Source organism: Protobothrops mucrosquamatus, unplaced genomic scaffold (genome assembly GCF_001527695.2).
Source record: "Protobothrops mucrosquamatus isolate PMUCROS unplaced genomic scaffold, P.Mucros_1.0 scaffold638, whole genome shotgun sequence".
NCBI lineage: Eukaryota > Metazoa > Chordata > Lepidosauria > Squamata > Viperidae > Protobothrops > Protobothrops mucrosquamatus.
Window position 1 is genome coordinate 275,344 of NW_015386930.1, and position 14,399 is coordinate 289,742.

The 14,399-nt window shown below is 36.0% G+C and overlaps 1 long non-coding RNA gene across 2 annotated transcripts; it reads left to right on the forward strand.

The window, feature by feature from the left end:
* Nucleotides 1–3,278: 3,278 nt before the first annotated feature.
* Nucleotides 3,279–13,995, forward strand: LOC107289102. Of its 2 annotated transcripts, XR_001548917.1 has the most exons (4): nt 3,279–3,314; nt 7,271–7,453; nt 8,642–8,737; nt 13,083–13,995. It is a non-coding gene; the product is annotated as an uncharacterized LOC107289102 (long non-coding RNA). The 2 variants fall into 2 exon arrangements; XR_001548916.1 differs by lacking the exon at nt 3,279–3,314 and having other exon boundaries at nt 7,072–7,453.
* The last annotated feature ends 404 nt before the right edge of the window (nt 13,996–14,399 follow it).

Genomic DNA, 14,399 nt, shown 5'->3' on the forward strand with positions numbered 1-14,399 from the left:
ATTTTGCAATCAGTGCTAGAAAGGTACAATGGTATTTTTGCTGTCTTTTCTGAATGCAGTCTGAATAATGACCTGGATTATACTGATTGCAATTGCTGATTTTTATTTTAAGAAGGCATCACTCTATTTTAGGAGACATAATTCTTAAACACCAAAGCTGTTCGCTCTATGCAAATTTCTTTTGTCTATCACCTAGACGACAATAACTGACAACCTTTTCTATCTAGTTCATTAACAGCTGATAAAGCATTGGATTATGCTATAACATTTCAAGAAAAGTTCCCAGATCCTATCAACAACAGCTCAAGGAAATAAAGATAGATGTTCTTCTTACAGTAATTGATTTATTTTTAACAAATATGATCAATTATCAGCAAGTTTTCACATACTATTCTTTGCTAGAATTTTAGCTCTTGCAAGCTCTATAACGTGCATATTGATTGCATTTAATGTTATTGCTGCTTTTTACACGCTTGGCCATTTTTATGCTAATTATAGAATTCATAATTTGTAGGATATCCAAATGAACATTGTTTGAAGCTTCCTTAAATGTTCTTTATTTCCATACTTCTTCTGTGCCTCTGAATCAGTGCTGAATTCTGGCAACTGCCCTGACACGTTTTGTTGGCACAGTTTTTCAGAAGTCACTTGCCCTTGTCTTACTCTTAGGGTGTGAGAGAGTGACTGGCCCAAGGTCACCCAACTGGTTTTGTGCTTAAGGAGGGACTAGAACTTACCGTCTCCTGGTTTCTAGGTTGGTGCCTACACAAAACTTGCTTTTTATTGCTGTACAAAGAATTATAATTTATTGTTATATAGAAAGAACCTTGTGAGTCCTTCATGTTCTCTGAGTTTGGTTGTTCACTTGCAGACTTTTCATTACCTGATTAGGTAAAAGCATCAGTGCTAGTGAGTGTGGGTTTTGCTCCTTGTTTATATACAGTAGATGGCCCTGCCATTGTGTGTGTTTGTGTGTGTGTTCTCCTTGCAGCCTTGATTAGAGTATTGTTTTCTACTTATTTATCTGGTGTTAATCCCTGCTTACCTGTGGGCTGGTTGCTGGAGACAATGTGAATTATCTTATTATTAAATACATTTAATAATATTAAATACATTTGAACAAATTTGCTTGCATAGATCCTGGAACAGACTTTATAAAAAATTGTAGTGAATCCAAGGCAGGACCCTACCCTCAAAGGGCGGAGATCATTTTAAAATTACCTTTGGAGTGATTTAAATCAAAGATCCTCATTACTCAAGGGTTTATTTATTTTTAAAATATTTTTAAAATATGTCATTCAAAACCATTCATTTTAATCATTTCAACTAATTGGTCTCTTACTTCAGAATTTCTGGTCAAAATCTGTTCTATTAGATGTTTTTGTATACCTAAAATATTCTATTTGTTTAAATGAAATAGTGAGATTTTCAGTGTATATAGAAATGACTGCCTTCAGATTCTCCATATCCCAGACATTTAATAAATGCTTTAATAAATACTTTGAACATAAAACGGGATGGAGGAAAATTAGCTCATGAATAAAAGGCTTCTTGATCTACTGTGCAGTATGACTAATATGAATTAGTACCTTTTAAAGGAAAGATATACGTTAGACAAGGTTGAAAATGCCTAATATTTTGATCTTTTCTATTATAGATTATGAACCTCATTGTAGTTGGGCAAAAAAATCCTTAGCAAGTTAGGATGGTCCTTATGCAAAACATTTTCATAACCTGGTCAGAATTTTGAATTACATACTAAGAACTCCCCAAATATAGAATCAAAATTAGTACCAGAATTTAAAGCTAAAGAAAAAGTAATATCCCAGTATTTGTAGTCCCTTCTTTTTACTCCTAGTATTTGTACAAATAAAATCTAGAAGAAAGAGAAGTCTTGATTATTTGGATAGCTCAGAAGCTTTTATTGACTTGGGTGTTTGGGTGTTGGCTGGGAAGGGTTACACTGAGGTTTCTATTTTCCTCAAATCTCTTATGTAATTGTGACCAAAAAGGAGCCCTCCTCATGAGTCACTGCAAATAATTCATATGACTATATTCTGTGGTAGGTCTAGTTCAGTCTAAGCTGAGATGCTAAGCTTTCTATATGCAGGGAAAATCTTAACACAAAGGGCATTTCTAAACAATGAAAGTCTCATACTCTTTGGAGTTGGGACACCTTATCCCTGAGCTGATCTTTAATTACCTCATTCATCAGCTACAACTCATTTTAAGCCGATGTTTCACAATCTGGTGTCAGGCATGAACAACCAGACACCCACATATAAAGTTCAAACTAGATATTTTATTGTTCACTGTCAATAATCTCTGAGGAATCTCCCAGACTGGCAGCTCTTGGCTGGAAAAGATTATATAAAGCTCAAAGGCATTGGGGGGGGGGGGGAGAGGCAGGTCAGACCTTGTTCTCTTGTGTTTACATAGTAGGTCCAAGTTAATTCCCCTTATCAGTTCTCCTCCTAATTGGGACAGTTACTCTCCAACATCTCGAGAACTGAAGATGTGTGGTATTTTGCCACTCGGAACTCCTCAACCAACACGGCCACTGCTAGGAATTCTAAGAATTGAAATCCACACATCTCAAAGTGGTTGAAACACCATTCTAGGAGTGGTCTTTCCTTTTCAAAATGTCACTAATGTCACCTATTAATTAAATGTCACCTATTAAGAATTTAAAGCTTACCTTGGGTAAGGAAGGAATGAGCCACAAAGGAAAAACTTGGAAAAGAGAGTATACAGAGATTGAAGAAATGTGAGAAAGGAACTACCAAAAATGGTCTTGATTTTGTTTCGTATAAGATGGAATACTGTAGAAAGACATTTTGACAGGCTTTCAAGAGTTTGTCAATATACCCCCCAAAATAAAGTAACATTCCTGGAATCCCTGGAGTGCAAGTCACTTAATAACTGCCTTGCTTAATAATAGAAATTCTGGCCCAATTCTGATTGTAAATCAAGGACTACCTGTGTTGAAAATGATAGTTCCTGACTAACAGCACATCAAAGGGATACAGTGAGAAAGTGTTGAGATACAATTCATCAAAAGTTTCAGTTCTGCTACGGTATCTGTGATTTAATTGATGATAAAGGGAAATCACATCACATATATTAATTATTTACCCAAAGCCAAGATGTATTGAGTATGTAATTGGGGAGCTCTTGTGAATGGTTAATGTTAAAATTGTAATAATCATTGTCAGTTTGTTTTGTATCTGTTTCTTCTGATTTACTGCTACCTTTCTTCTTCCCAGGCCATAAGCTTCTCTATGTCCAGCTCAGGGTAACAGAGCATACAACAGGTAATGCAGACTCTTGGCCAGAAAAGATTTTGCTATAATTAATGTACAAGAAGATTCCCCCCACCCGTTTTCTGCATCAGATTACCAAAGGCGTCCCTCTGGGAAATGTAGCAATAATATTAGAAGTGTTAATTAACAGGCACAAAGATTTCTCTCTTTATAAAATGAAGTGTACATGCATACATATGCATCAGGGTTGTGGGAGGCACTTCAATTCAATGAGGAACTTCAATTAAACCTGTCATGATTTCGATGCCTCACTGAAGCATTGAAGTGGAGCTGATCCAATTCAGTCAGTCACCTTGCTTTACAAATGGAGATGCTATTGCTTCTATGTTTCAAATACCAATCATGAATTTTCTAACGTGTTATACAATCTAGAATTCTGTCTCTCTAGTTGCAGAAAATTAAGCCAGCAAGTCTGAAAGTTATATCAAAATGTTAGGTGGTTGATTCCTGTATACAACCATTAATATCTTTCTGCCTAATTTGTCTTTCCATTACAATGATGAAAAGCAGGTAGGTTTTTCAACATATCAGATGGCATGAGAAGGAGAGCTGGGGAATGAGATTGGTGCTGTGAAAAAGAAGATTGTTTTAGCAGAGAACATGCTGCTAAGAAGCAAACAGCTGTTGCTTATCTCCTTATTAACCATGTCAAGTATCATCTATGCTAACTCCATATTAACTATGTCAAGCTGATCTATTCGTAACCAGTGTCCATGGGGAGAAAGATGGCATATCCCTAAAGGAACTGAAGAAATATAATCTGGTTTGATTAGGAAAAGTTAGTTCCACATGAAAAGTTTGGCTATTTTTAAAAACCTATAAAATTAAGATAGAAATAAGGCAGCACAAAGCTACCTTGAACATACACCGAGATCCTTTTATTTCCAGGGCACTACTGGGTCAGTATATATATTTCACAAGTAATTGCCACCTAAGTAGAGCCAGTTTGGGCTAGTGGTTAAGACCCTAGACTAGAAACTAGGAGAGATGAGTTCTAGTCTCACCTTAAACACAAAGCAACTCTTACTCAGCTCCGGGAAGCAGGCAAGAGTAAACCATTTCCAAAATACCTTGCCAAGAAAACTGCAAGGCAATCACCAGACATCAACATTGACTTGGAGGCAGCAAACAAACAAAAACCACCCAACCATCCTTCTTAATAGTTATTAATCAATACAATACAGTATCTATCATGCTGCTAATTCAATAAAACTCCATACAACAATGCATAGTATTGCAATTATTTGAAAAGTTTCAAATGTTTTATTTATAGAGGGAGCACAGGTCATAAAGTGTATTTCAGATTCTTAAATAAAGTATTGTGACTGCATATATAGCTATATAGGCTTTAATGTAAAAATATTGGGGTGGGGTAAAAATACTGTTATGAGTGTATATTTATGATATACATTTACACAGCTGAAATGATGCTCCTATTAACTGGATAATCTTTACTGAAAATGAATATCTGCCTAAGAAGCAAGCAAGGAAATTATGAACCTAACCTCCTCATGCTATGATCTTTTTTTTTTAAGCTCTGAATTAAAATTCAGTTGAGATGGTTTCACCAGATACTTGGATAGATACTGTGCCCACAATGCTTTCTAGTACACGGAACAGATAATTCATGCCTGGATTGTTGTAGTAGAAAGTTGGCAGCTTCTTGACTCCATGCTCCAACCTCTAGTTGAGATTCAAAAAAAGTACAGTGTGGGTGACCCTAGACCTCTTTTGATTGACCCTTGAGTCTTCTTTTACCAATCCCTATGATAACTAGGTATTTGCGAGGATGATCAGTTTAAATGGCTGATCCTGACTTTCTGGGCTATGTGTACAAGAAAACTATTATTCAAATACCTTATTATAAATCATCTTCCTGTGTGTTCAGCTCAGTTATGCAACCAGGATCAATTAGTTTGTCCTACTGATCAAATGACCATGTCACTCTGTACAGCTTTTTCCCAATTAGCTCTTACTGCCTGGAATTAACTCTGCATTCAGTTGCATCTGGAGTCCAATCTCCTAAGTTAAAAAGGCTCTTTTCTTAGGATTTTGTGAAGCTGGAAGAATTTTATCATTACTCAATATAGCTATACATTACATTTATGCTGGTTAGGAAATGTCTTATACAGATTATTATATTATGTTATATAGATTACTATGTTGCTTTATTGCTGTTATTACTTTACATTGTGTTACATAAAATTGTTTTGTCTATTCTATGCTTAGATATAAGTGCACATTAAGTAAAAATCACAACTACAGTTAGCTTCTCTCCAGAAAGCTTGTTCTTGAAGATTTAATTCATTAACATAATATTTTCATCTGAATTAAAGTGTGCTGGTACAGGTTGTCCTCATCTTACAACCATTCGCTTAGTGATTGTTCAAAGTTATGGGTCCCCAAAAGGAACTTATGATCCCATTCTGTAGGGCCATTGGCGTTGTCCCAGGGTCTTGTCATAATAATTAATGTTTTTACTAGATGACCATGGTATTCACTTAATGACCACTATGAAAAAGGTTATAAAATTGGGCATGATCAGATGATGACCTGCTTAACAAGTGGCATGACTTACAGCTGTAATTTCAGGGCCAATTAACATCGTAAGTCAAGGACTACCTGCATTGCTTCCTGTTTTAATAGATGTTACATTGTTATTGAATAACTCTTGGTTATAGAGATAAGTAAACATATTTTTACTTCCCTAAACTTATCTACACAGAGATTAATTTCTCCTGAGTTTGGGGTGTGCTGCTCTGAGCTAAGTGGGTAGGCATTATAGCAGTGCCTTATAAATGTTCTCTCTAAAATTGAAATCATAATGGTCCCTGGACAATAGATAATATTGTCTTAATACTGCTTTTCCAGAGTTAATATGGTAGTACACAACAAGCGCAATAAAAGCTGTAATGTAGAAAATATACAACTATGCAAATGTAAAACTTTTTGTGTGAAACTATATTAAAGCACATTAAGATTTTATGCAATTTTAAGAAAATTCCAAGGGGAGCTATTTTCCACACACAGGTGATTCCAATTAAAAACAAACAAACAAACACTTTTTCATTTCCTGCTAAGGAAGTCATTATGTATTGGCATGCGGTATTTCATATTTATTGCTGTACAGTAAGGAAACTAGTTCTTCAATTTATATTCTAAAGCAGAAGTATGAATCTCAGTGACCTGAGTAGTAAAAATTCTGATGGGTTCAGACACTATTGAAGATAATACACACCAATACCCACACCCACACCCATTCAAATTATTGTAAGGCAAAGCAAGTGTATGAAATTTGTGCTAAAATTCTCCTTGGAATGCTTGCCAATGCTTGTAGACTGCCTGGCCAAATGACACACACACATATACAAACACACAGGCCATTTTACAAATCACAGCATTAAGATCAGGAAGAGAGGACTACTGAAGATTTTCCTGCTGCCATGGATTAATTTATCTGGCACATGAGAGCTCGTCTTATCCTGGATTTACATGAAATGCATTTGCTTGAAAATTGTGTTTGATCAAGCCTGTGGCCAAGATGCATCTCTTTAACAGGACCACAATTTGGTTTAAAAGAGCCCTGATGGCACAGTGGTTAAAATGCAGTATTGCAGGCAAACTCTGCCCACAGCCTGGAATCTGATTCTGATGGGCTCAAACCTTCCATGATTCTGAGGTTGGTAAAATAAGGACACAGATTTCTGGGGGCAATATGCAAATAATGCTTGCATTGTAAACTGCCTAAATGCTATTGTTAATGCGTATTTTAATTTACCTTTTTTATATAGCTTACTGTGAGCACCTTGAGTGTTCTGTATATTCATAAAGAATATAGATAGGCCTCCAGGGTCTTTGATTCAGTCTGAAAGGTACTTTAAAGCCTGCATGGGTATGAAGGTTACATGCCTCTGCAATTCCTTAAAATCAAACATATCTTTTCCAAGGATTGTATTATTGCCCTCCATAGCTATTGTGCAATCTTAAAAAAGAAGACTCAGTTGGTTTAAGGAATGGAAGTACTTCAGAGCAGGTGGAGTTGGAAGGTAGCATCTGGACTTCACACACAGCCCTGATATGGATCTATCCAACAACATTCTAGGACAATCCCCTCTGAATCCTTCAAGCAGGTAAGCAAAACCCGTCTTCTTCTTACAGCCGACATGTTCTGGGTTTAGAAATGCCTTTGGAAAATTAAAGCCTATTTAAGGAATTGAAAACACATTCCTCTCATGGCTGTAAAAAAGGCCACCGTGCACGTTGGCCATTTTAGAGGGAAAACATGCTGCTTTGTGCTCCATTATTCTCTTCAAGATTAAGCCTTTATTTCACCAGTAGACTCCTGCCTGCCCACCTCCCCCCATATCTATGTCATAACCTCAGTTCCAGCTTTAACACAAGAACTGTTCTGGCTTTGAGGAGCTGGTCAGAGATCTCCCAAGCAGAATCCTTCCAGCTCCTTTACAATTTAAACAAACCTGCTGCCAAGTTTCCAACCAGCAGGGATTCTCTAAGGGGCAAATTCTCCTCCCAGGCATCCAATAAGAAAAAAAATATCAAACTTTACATACGAACAGACCATAACAATTTATTTTTCTGCTTGCACTAGGAAAATGACTATCATACAGATAGTATTGCACAGGTAGAAGAATAACCTTAAACAACACAAAGGAATTGAACTCAATGGAATGAATCTCCTAGTGTCCTGTGGTGAAGCTTGCTCAGAGCTAGCAGCACAGTCCTTTGGTACACAGAATAAAAGGCTCTGCAGGATTTATGTAAATTCCTGCCTCAGTAAAATAGGCTTGTCACTCGTCAGCTTTTGTGAATGCACAGTCACTTTCTGTTTCTTCAACAACAACTCTGCCTGCTGAAGCTTCTGGCTTTAGCCTTTGATTTCTGAAATGGAAATTACTGGTTAATAAACATAGGGCCTTTGTGGGATTGGAGGTGGGGAACAAAAAAAATCCATTTGAGATACCCAATTTTTTCTTATTGCTTATTAGTGAATTATATTTTTTCTGGGTTTTTTTCTCCCATTCAATGGCCTTCAATGGCCCAAAATAGGGGATTCTAAAGGAAAACACAAAACATTGGGCCAAAACCTCCCCTGAATTCAGCAAAAGGTGTATTACTTTTTGAGCTGAAAGTTGTAGGACTTCATGGGTTTCAAGATTTCTTAATCAAAATATAATACCCTACATTTGGCAGCATTACATTTAGCAATATGCATGCTTGCAGGCCTTCTGATTCAGGGTTGATTAGAGGAGATGGTGGTGAACATGTATAATGCATGGAACTGCTTTTTTCCAGCCTAGGCTTGAAACAGAAAAACTAATCACAGTCTTGAAAGTTATCCACACTACATTCTGCGAGGGGAGCAACACTACTGACCATGGTGCTCATCGTAAAAGGTAGTTGGACATGGGCAGCAGTTTTCCTATCAATTACATTCTTTTCTCCTGCCTTGATGGAAGGAAAGCATGTTGCTGTTGCTTTGTGGATGGATGCTGTTTAGAAAATGCTGTTTAGCATTAGACTGCATGTTTGCATTCAAATCTCTATACATTTTAATAGTTTCCTTTCAGAGTTTTCATTGCTCTGACTCTTTCCTCTAAGCGTCCTAATTTTCTTTATTTATATCAAGCTGTCTAACACAAGGTTTCTTCTTGTTACCTTTAATCTTTATATTTAATGTCTCCAAGGATCATATTTCTTCTACTTCTAACTTCTTTTGGTTACCGCAAATACAACCAAAACCCTAATGCTCAAGTTTAAGTTCCTTGCCATTTTGCACCAAACTTTAACACTTATTTCTCGACTCTAATGCAACCTTCTGGTTGCAGAAGTGTTAAGACATAGAGAGAGGAATCATAAAATGCAATAACATATTGGTTAGCAATGAGATTCATTCTCAGAGACAACCACCATAGGGAGTTTGCCTTTTGGAAAATTTGGCTGAATACACAAAGTGGATGCCTTCAAAAGTTAGACATAGCACAAACCAAACAACCAATGCCATGAAAGTAGTAAGCATGTCCCTCTAGATAGGATTTCCACCTGTAAGGTAAGAGTATTCTGCTCAAATGATTGAAATCTCCAAATGAATGGATTTTGGACAGTGGCTCCCATATGACAATGTAAGCAGTGAAAAAGTTTAGTGTGGATATGTTGAAGCATACCAGAAAATAATGCTGAATATCTCTCAATCCTGTTCATGCTTGAGATTTTACTTGTAATAGTGTTATTCCCTTTGGTTCTCTATTGGAAAGCTATTGTTATTCAATCAAGCTTGAAGCCAAACCTGTTTTGTAAACAATTATTTGCCACATTTCATTTCCTATGTATGATTCATACCTGTGAAAGTTACATCCTTGTTACAACATGTATAGCTCATGAACGTATTTTTTTTAATGGAAGTTCAAAGTGTATAGTAAACTTGGCATCTAGAACAATGAAGCTTGCTTTAAATTGTAATCTGCTTCAGATTTTGATAATTTTGCAAACTATGGTTTACTTAGTAAGTCATTTGACAAACCCCAAATGAACCAACCACTGATGTAATATGACATTTAATGTATCAAACACTCTGAATGTGTCTTCAATGTAAAATATATTTCAGTGAGAGGAATGTAAAGAGGCCGGTTAAGAGATGTATTACAAAACATAAGATGTAACTAAAATTAAATGGGTTTGCTAAGAAGAGTTGGGTGAATTTTGTTCTACACTTCAATATAAACTTGTATTAAATCTAAATGAATTTTAAAGAGAATAGCATAAGAAGTTGCCTTACATGGCATCAGGTCATTAAGTTATTTTGGTATTATATCCATGGATTAACAATAGCTCAGCATTATTTCAATCAAGAGTTTTTTCCAGCCATTTTATCTGATGTGACGCATTAATTTTCAAATTTTCATTTTACCACTGAACAGCAGCCTTCCCCAAATGAGATCATAAATTTTACTAAGAAGACAGAAATTGGATTAAACAGTTGTAGAAAACTTTCTGAATTAAATTTATCGATGTGCTCATGCCTGATTCTCTGATTCCAGTATTTAAATAGTTGTGCTATTTACTTATTCTAAGCCTCTCAGAGTTGCCTTATGGTCGAAGTGGGCAGCACATTTAATAAATAAATAAAGGAACTAAATGATCAGTCTAATGCTGCAATTTCTTACTAGATCACTAGTAGGGTTGCCAGGTCTGCTTCCAAAAAATAGCGGACAAGCTATTAAGTAGTAAAAAAAGTAGACTGTATAGCTTTAGATTACGTACCATTTCATCATAAAGCTTTTGAATAAAAAAATGTCCACTATTTTGTGAAAAAAAATAGTGAACATAATGTGAAAAAAGTGGACTGTCCACTCAAATAGTGGACACCTGGCAACCCTAATCACTAGTTGCACTGAACTCAATGAAACTTAGGTTTATTTCTGAATAAATGCATTGAAGATTATACTACACATGCCAACTATCTTTGGCTTTGCAGGGGGTTTCAGTATGCTTGATGCTTTGATGTTGAAAAAATGAAAGTCTTTTATTGACAACTGTGCGATTAATTTAACGTGGCTGAACACCACAGTGATTTTTACAAAACATTATGATATTTTTGGAAACAACTCCTAATACTCCAATTTTTTAATGTACCTATTTTATTTATTGTTACTCAATGGATCATCACTTGCACTCTGTAGAATTCCACTGATGAATTTGTTATGTTTTCTATCTTTCAAAAGCTGATTCAGTGTTGTTTACATATACAGTTAACAAACTTAAGTACTGTTGCCACAATTATTCTTCTTGAATTTTCTAATTTTTAACCATTCAGAACAACAATTTGCTAGCAACTTTGGAAGGGCTCTAGTAGTTGTCACTCTTCTACTGTGACAGGAATATTTAGCTCTGAAATATTAAAGGCAGGCTTTAATATCTCAGAAAGATCTGGCTGACTTTCTAGATCATGCATAAAGCAAACCAGCTTGCAAATATCAATTATAAAAATGAATACTAGAAAGAAAAAAATCTCAGGTACTTCAAACAGCAGAAGATTTTGTTTCATTCTTTTGCTAAGTTTCGTTTTACATTTGGTAAGTTTTCATTGCCCCAACCAATATAATAATAATTTAATTCAAATACAGAGAAGTGGGGAGGGAGAAATCACTATCACTTTATTGATGAAGTATTTTCCATAACTATACAAAGGTTTGAACAACATTGAAGTTACATAGATTATCTTAAAAGGAGTTTCATCCCAAAAAAAGGAACCTTTCTAAATGAAAGTCAGAACACACTAGCAACGGATATTGTAACTTTCTACCTTTCAAAACAAAATCTCTGTTCTGAACAACCCCTTATTTTGCCAATTTCATTTTCAACAGTACTTTTCCAAGGTAAGCCTGAGTAAAATAATAAGCACAACAATTCATGCTGTAGACAAAGAATCTCCCAAACTACCATTTATAAAACCTGTGGAGGCACACATTCAGGTGAGCGTGAATGCTGCCTTTATCCTTGTCACCCTTTCAGTTTATTTAAAAACTTTCTGTTAAAAAACTGAACTGCTTTACCTGGCAAAAGCGTGATAAAATAATCACCTTTAAACTTGTCTTTTATTTCTACAATAATATCAAGTTTCCATATATTATCAGTATTTTCAAGATGAGTCATGCCCAAACCTTTTTACAGAAATGTATACAGTGCTCAGTTGAATACTTGAACTTACACAACCACTACGTTTAGAAATTGGCAATGATTAATACAGATTTTTTTTTACTGCAAGTTAACATTCAGCAGGAGACAAGAGAGGGTTTAGGGATACATTCCACACATTACCTAGAACACAGGATGTAAGGCTGATACAGATGCAGCCAGACAGTCAGGTTTTTGATTAGCACTTTTCAATTAGCAGACCCTATTAGTTTTATATCCTGTTTTCATCCAAAAGGACCACAGTATGATGCACAAACTTTGCCTGGGCTAGCAGAGTCACACTCAAACCCCATTTGTGCTTGAAAAGGAAATTGCTTTAGGCTAGGGAGCTGAAATGACCCAATGAAGGCCAGTTAGTTTGCTGTGGGCAATGAGACTGTTTTAGGACAGGACCTTGAAAACTCCACATGGCTTTGAATCTGGTGTCAGCTGATAGGAGTAAACCAGCTGAAATCATGTACTGCACCTCAGTCTTCTTGCACAATCTCCCCTTGTGTTAGGTTAAAGTAAATAAGTGAGTACGTTTTTTTTAAAAAAGAACAACCAACAAGCCTCAAGGTCACATTTTAATTTAGTTGTGTTGGTTTTAAAATGAGGGCAAGAATCTGATCAAGGACAGGAAGAATATAAGATATTTCAGAAAAATATGGGGAAATCAACTTTTTCCTTGCTAAAGTCTCCCCAAGCCTCATAATTTGGGAATACATGAAGTCAACACTCACAGAATTAGATAATTTTAGATTCTGGATTTAGTGATATAAAAAAAAGAGCTCTGGGTATTGCTTTCTTACTCTTAGATGTAATAAGGCAGTCTTGTTAAACTTGGGGGCTTTTCTGATCATGCTGAGTGGGTGCCAGGCATCTCTCCCCAAATCCTGCCCTGATAGCATCACTGAATGTTAGAGCTGGTAATCGAAAGTAGAAAAGGCAAAAGTCATTGCTTGAAGATACCAGGGTTGTCTTGCAAACTCAGTTTCATATTTGGGATACTGCTTGTGATATTGGTACTCTCATATGATGAACCCTTTTTTTTTTTTTTTTTTAAAGAGCAGACTGGATTTTGCTTCCCTTGGACCAGTGCAACTAAATGGGCAAGCATGACAACCCTTTGATTTCTCAGAAGCCTTCTGAAGACAGAAAAAGAGCAGAAATATGGACTAAATTTAAGAAGTGTGATTGGATTTGGAAATAAAAGGGAGAAAAAAAATCTTTTCCATGGAAAAAAGGATTTATGGTGATACTGGAAAAGAAATGTTGCAATTGTAAACATTAAGTGTAGAAGTTAGGCTTTCCAAAATCAGATCAATAGGCAGGTATCTGCAAAAGTTGCCAGTTTGTGGCCGAAGATAGAGGTGGAATTGGAATTACAGTGTACCTCGGTACTCATCATGAATTGGCAGCCAACACTGACAAGTTCTAGCTAGTGCATTGAGTACCAAATAAACCATGACTGCCAGACAAAAATTTCATGTCAGAATGCGTTGAGAACCAAATTCGATAAGTTTCAAAGCAGTTGGGTGACTCATTTGGTTTACAATCAACTATCTAGTTAGTTAGGATTTACTTCCACAAGACAAGCCCAGAATGATACTCTAGATTTCCTTTCTGTACTATTTCTTCATTAAAATATGACTGAAATGCATGTGAGAAAGGTGTGTTTCTATTTTTATGTATGAAAAAGCAAATGTTGTCTTGGAAACAGACTTATCTGAAGTTTATTGCAAACAGAGAATGTGCTAGTGCAGATTTCCTCAAATTGGGGACTTCCATATGTTGGTTTCAACTCTCATTATTGTGTTGACTAGAAATGGGTACAACTGGGTGTTGTACGCCAATACATCTGGAAAGCATACTCTGGGGGAATAATCACACAAAGACCAAGACAACTGATTTTACAGATCAGTTCCCGAGAACATTATAAAAACATCATCATTCTGATACTAATTCATATCTCACAACCTATGTCTATCCAATTAAAAATTACTAAAATTTAAATGGGAGTTATTTGCTGATCAGGGAGTACAGAAATATAGCCTAAATCTTTTATATGTTGTTTTCTGCAACACAGGAATGGACAATGTAAAACATAGTTCCATGTATAGCGATATCTTGGATTTTGGTCTATAGCAGGGGTCTTCAAACTTGGTCCTTTTATGACCTGTGGACTTCAGCTCCCAGAATTCCTCAGCCAGGAGTTGAAGTCCACAAGTCATAAAAGGGCCAAGTTTGAAGACCCCTGGTCTACAGAATATTACAAGTGCATGGGATGATCCTTGATGGGTCAATTCCCAAGTAATCAGGTGCATAAGAGGGTGGGGAATTGGGGACACTCTAGATGTTGTTAAGCAAATTCTCCTTACTGTC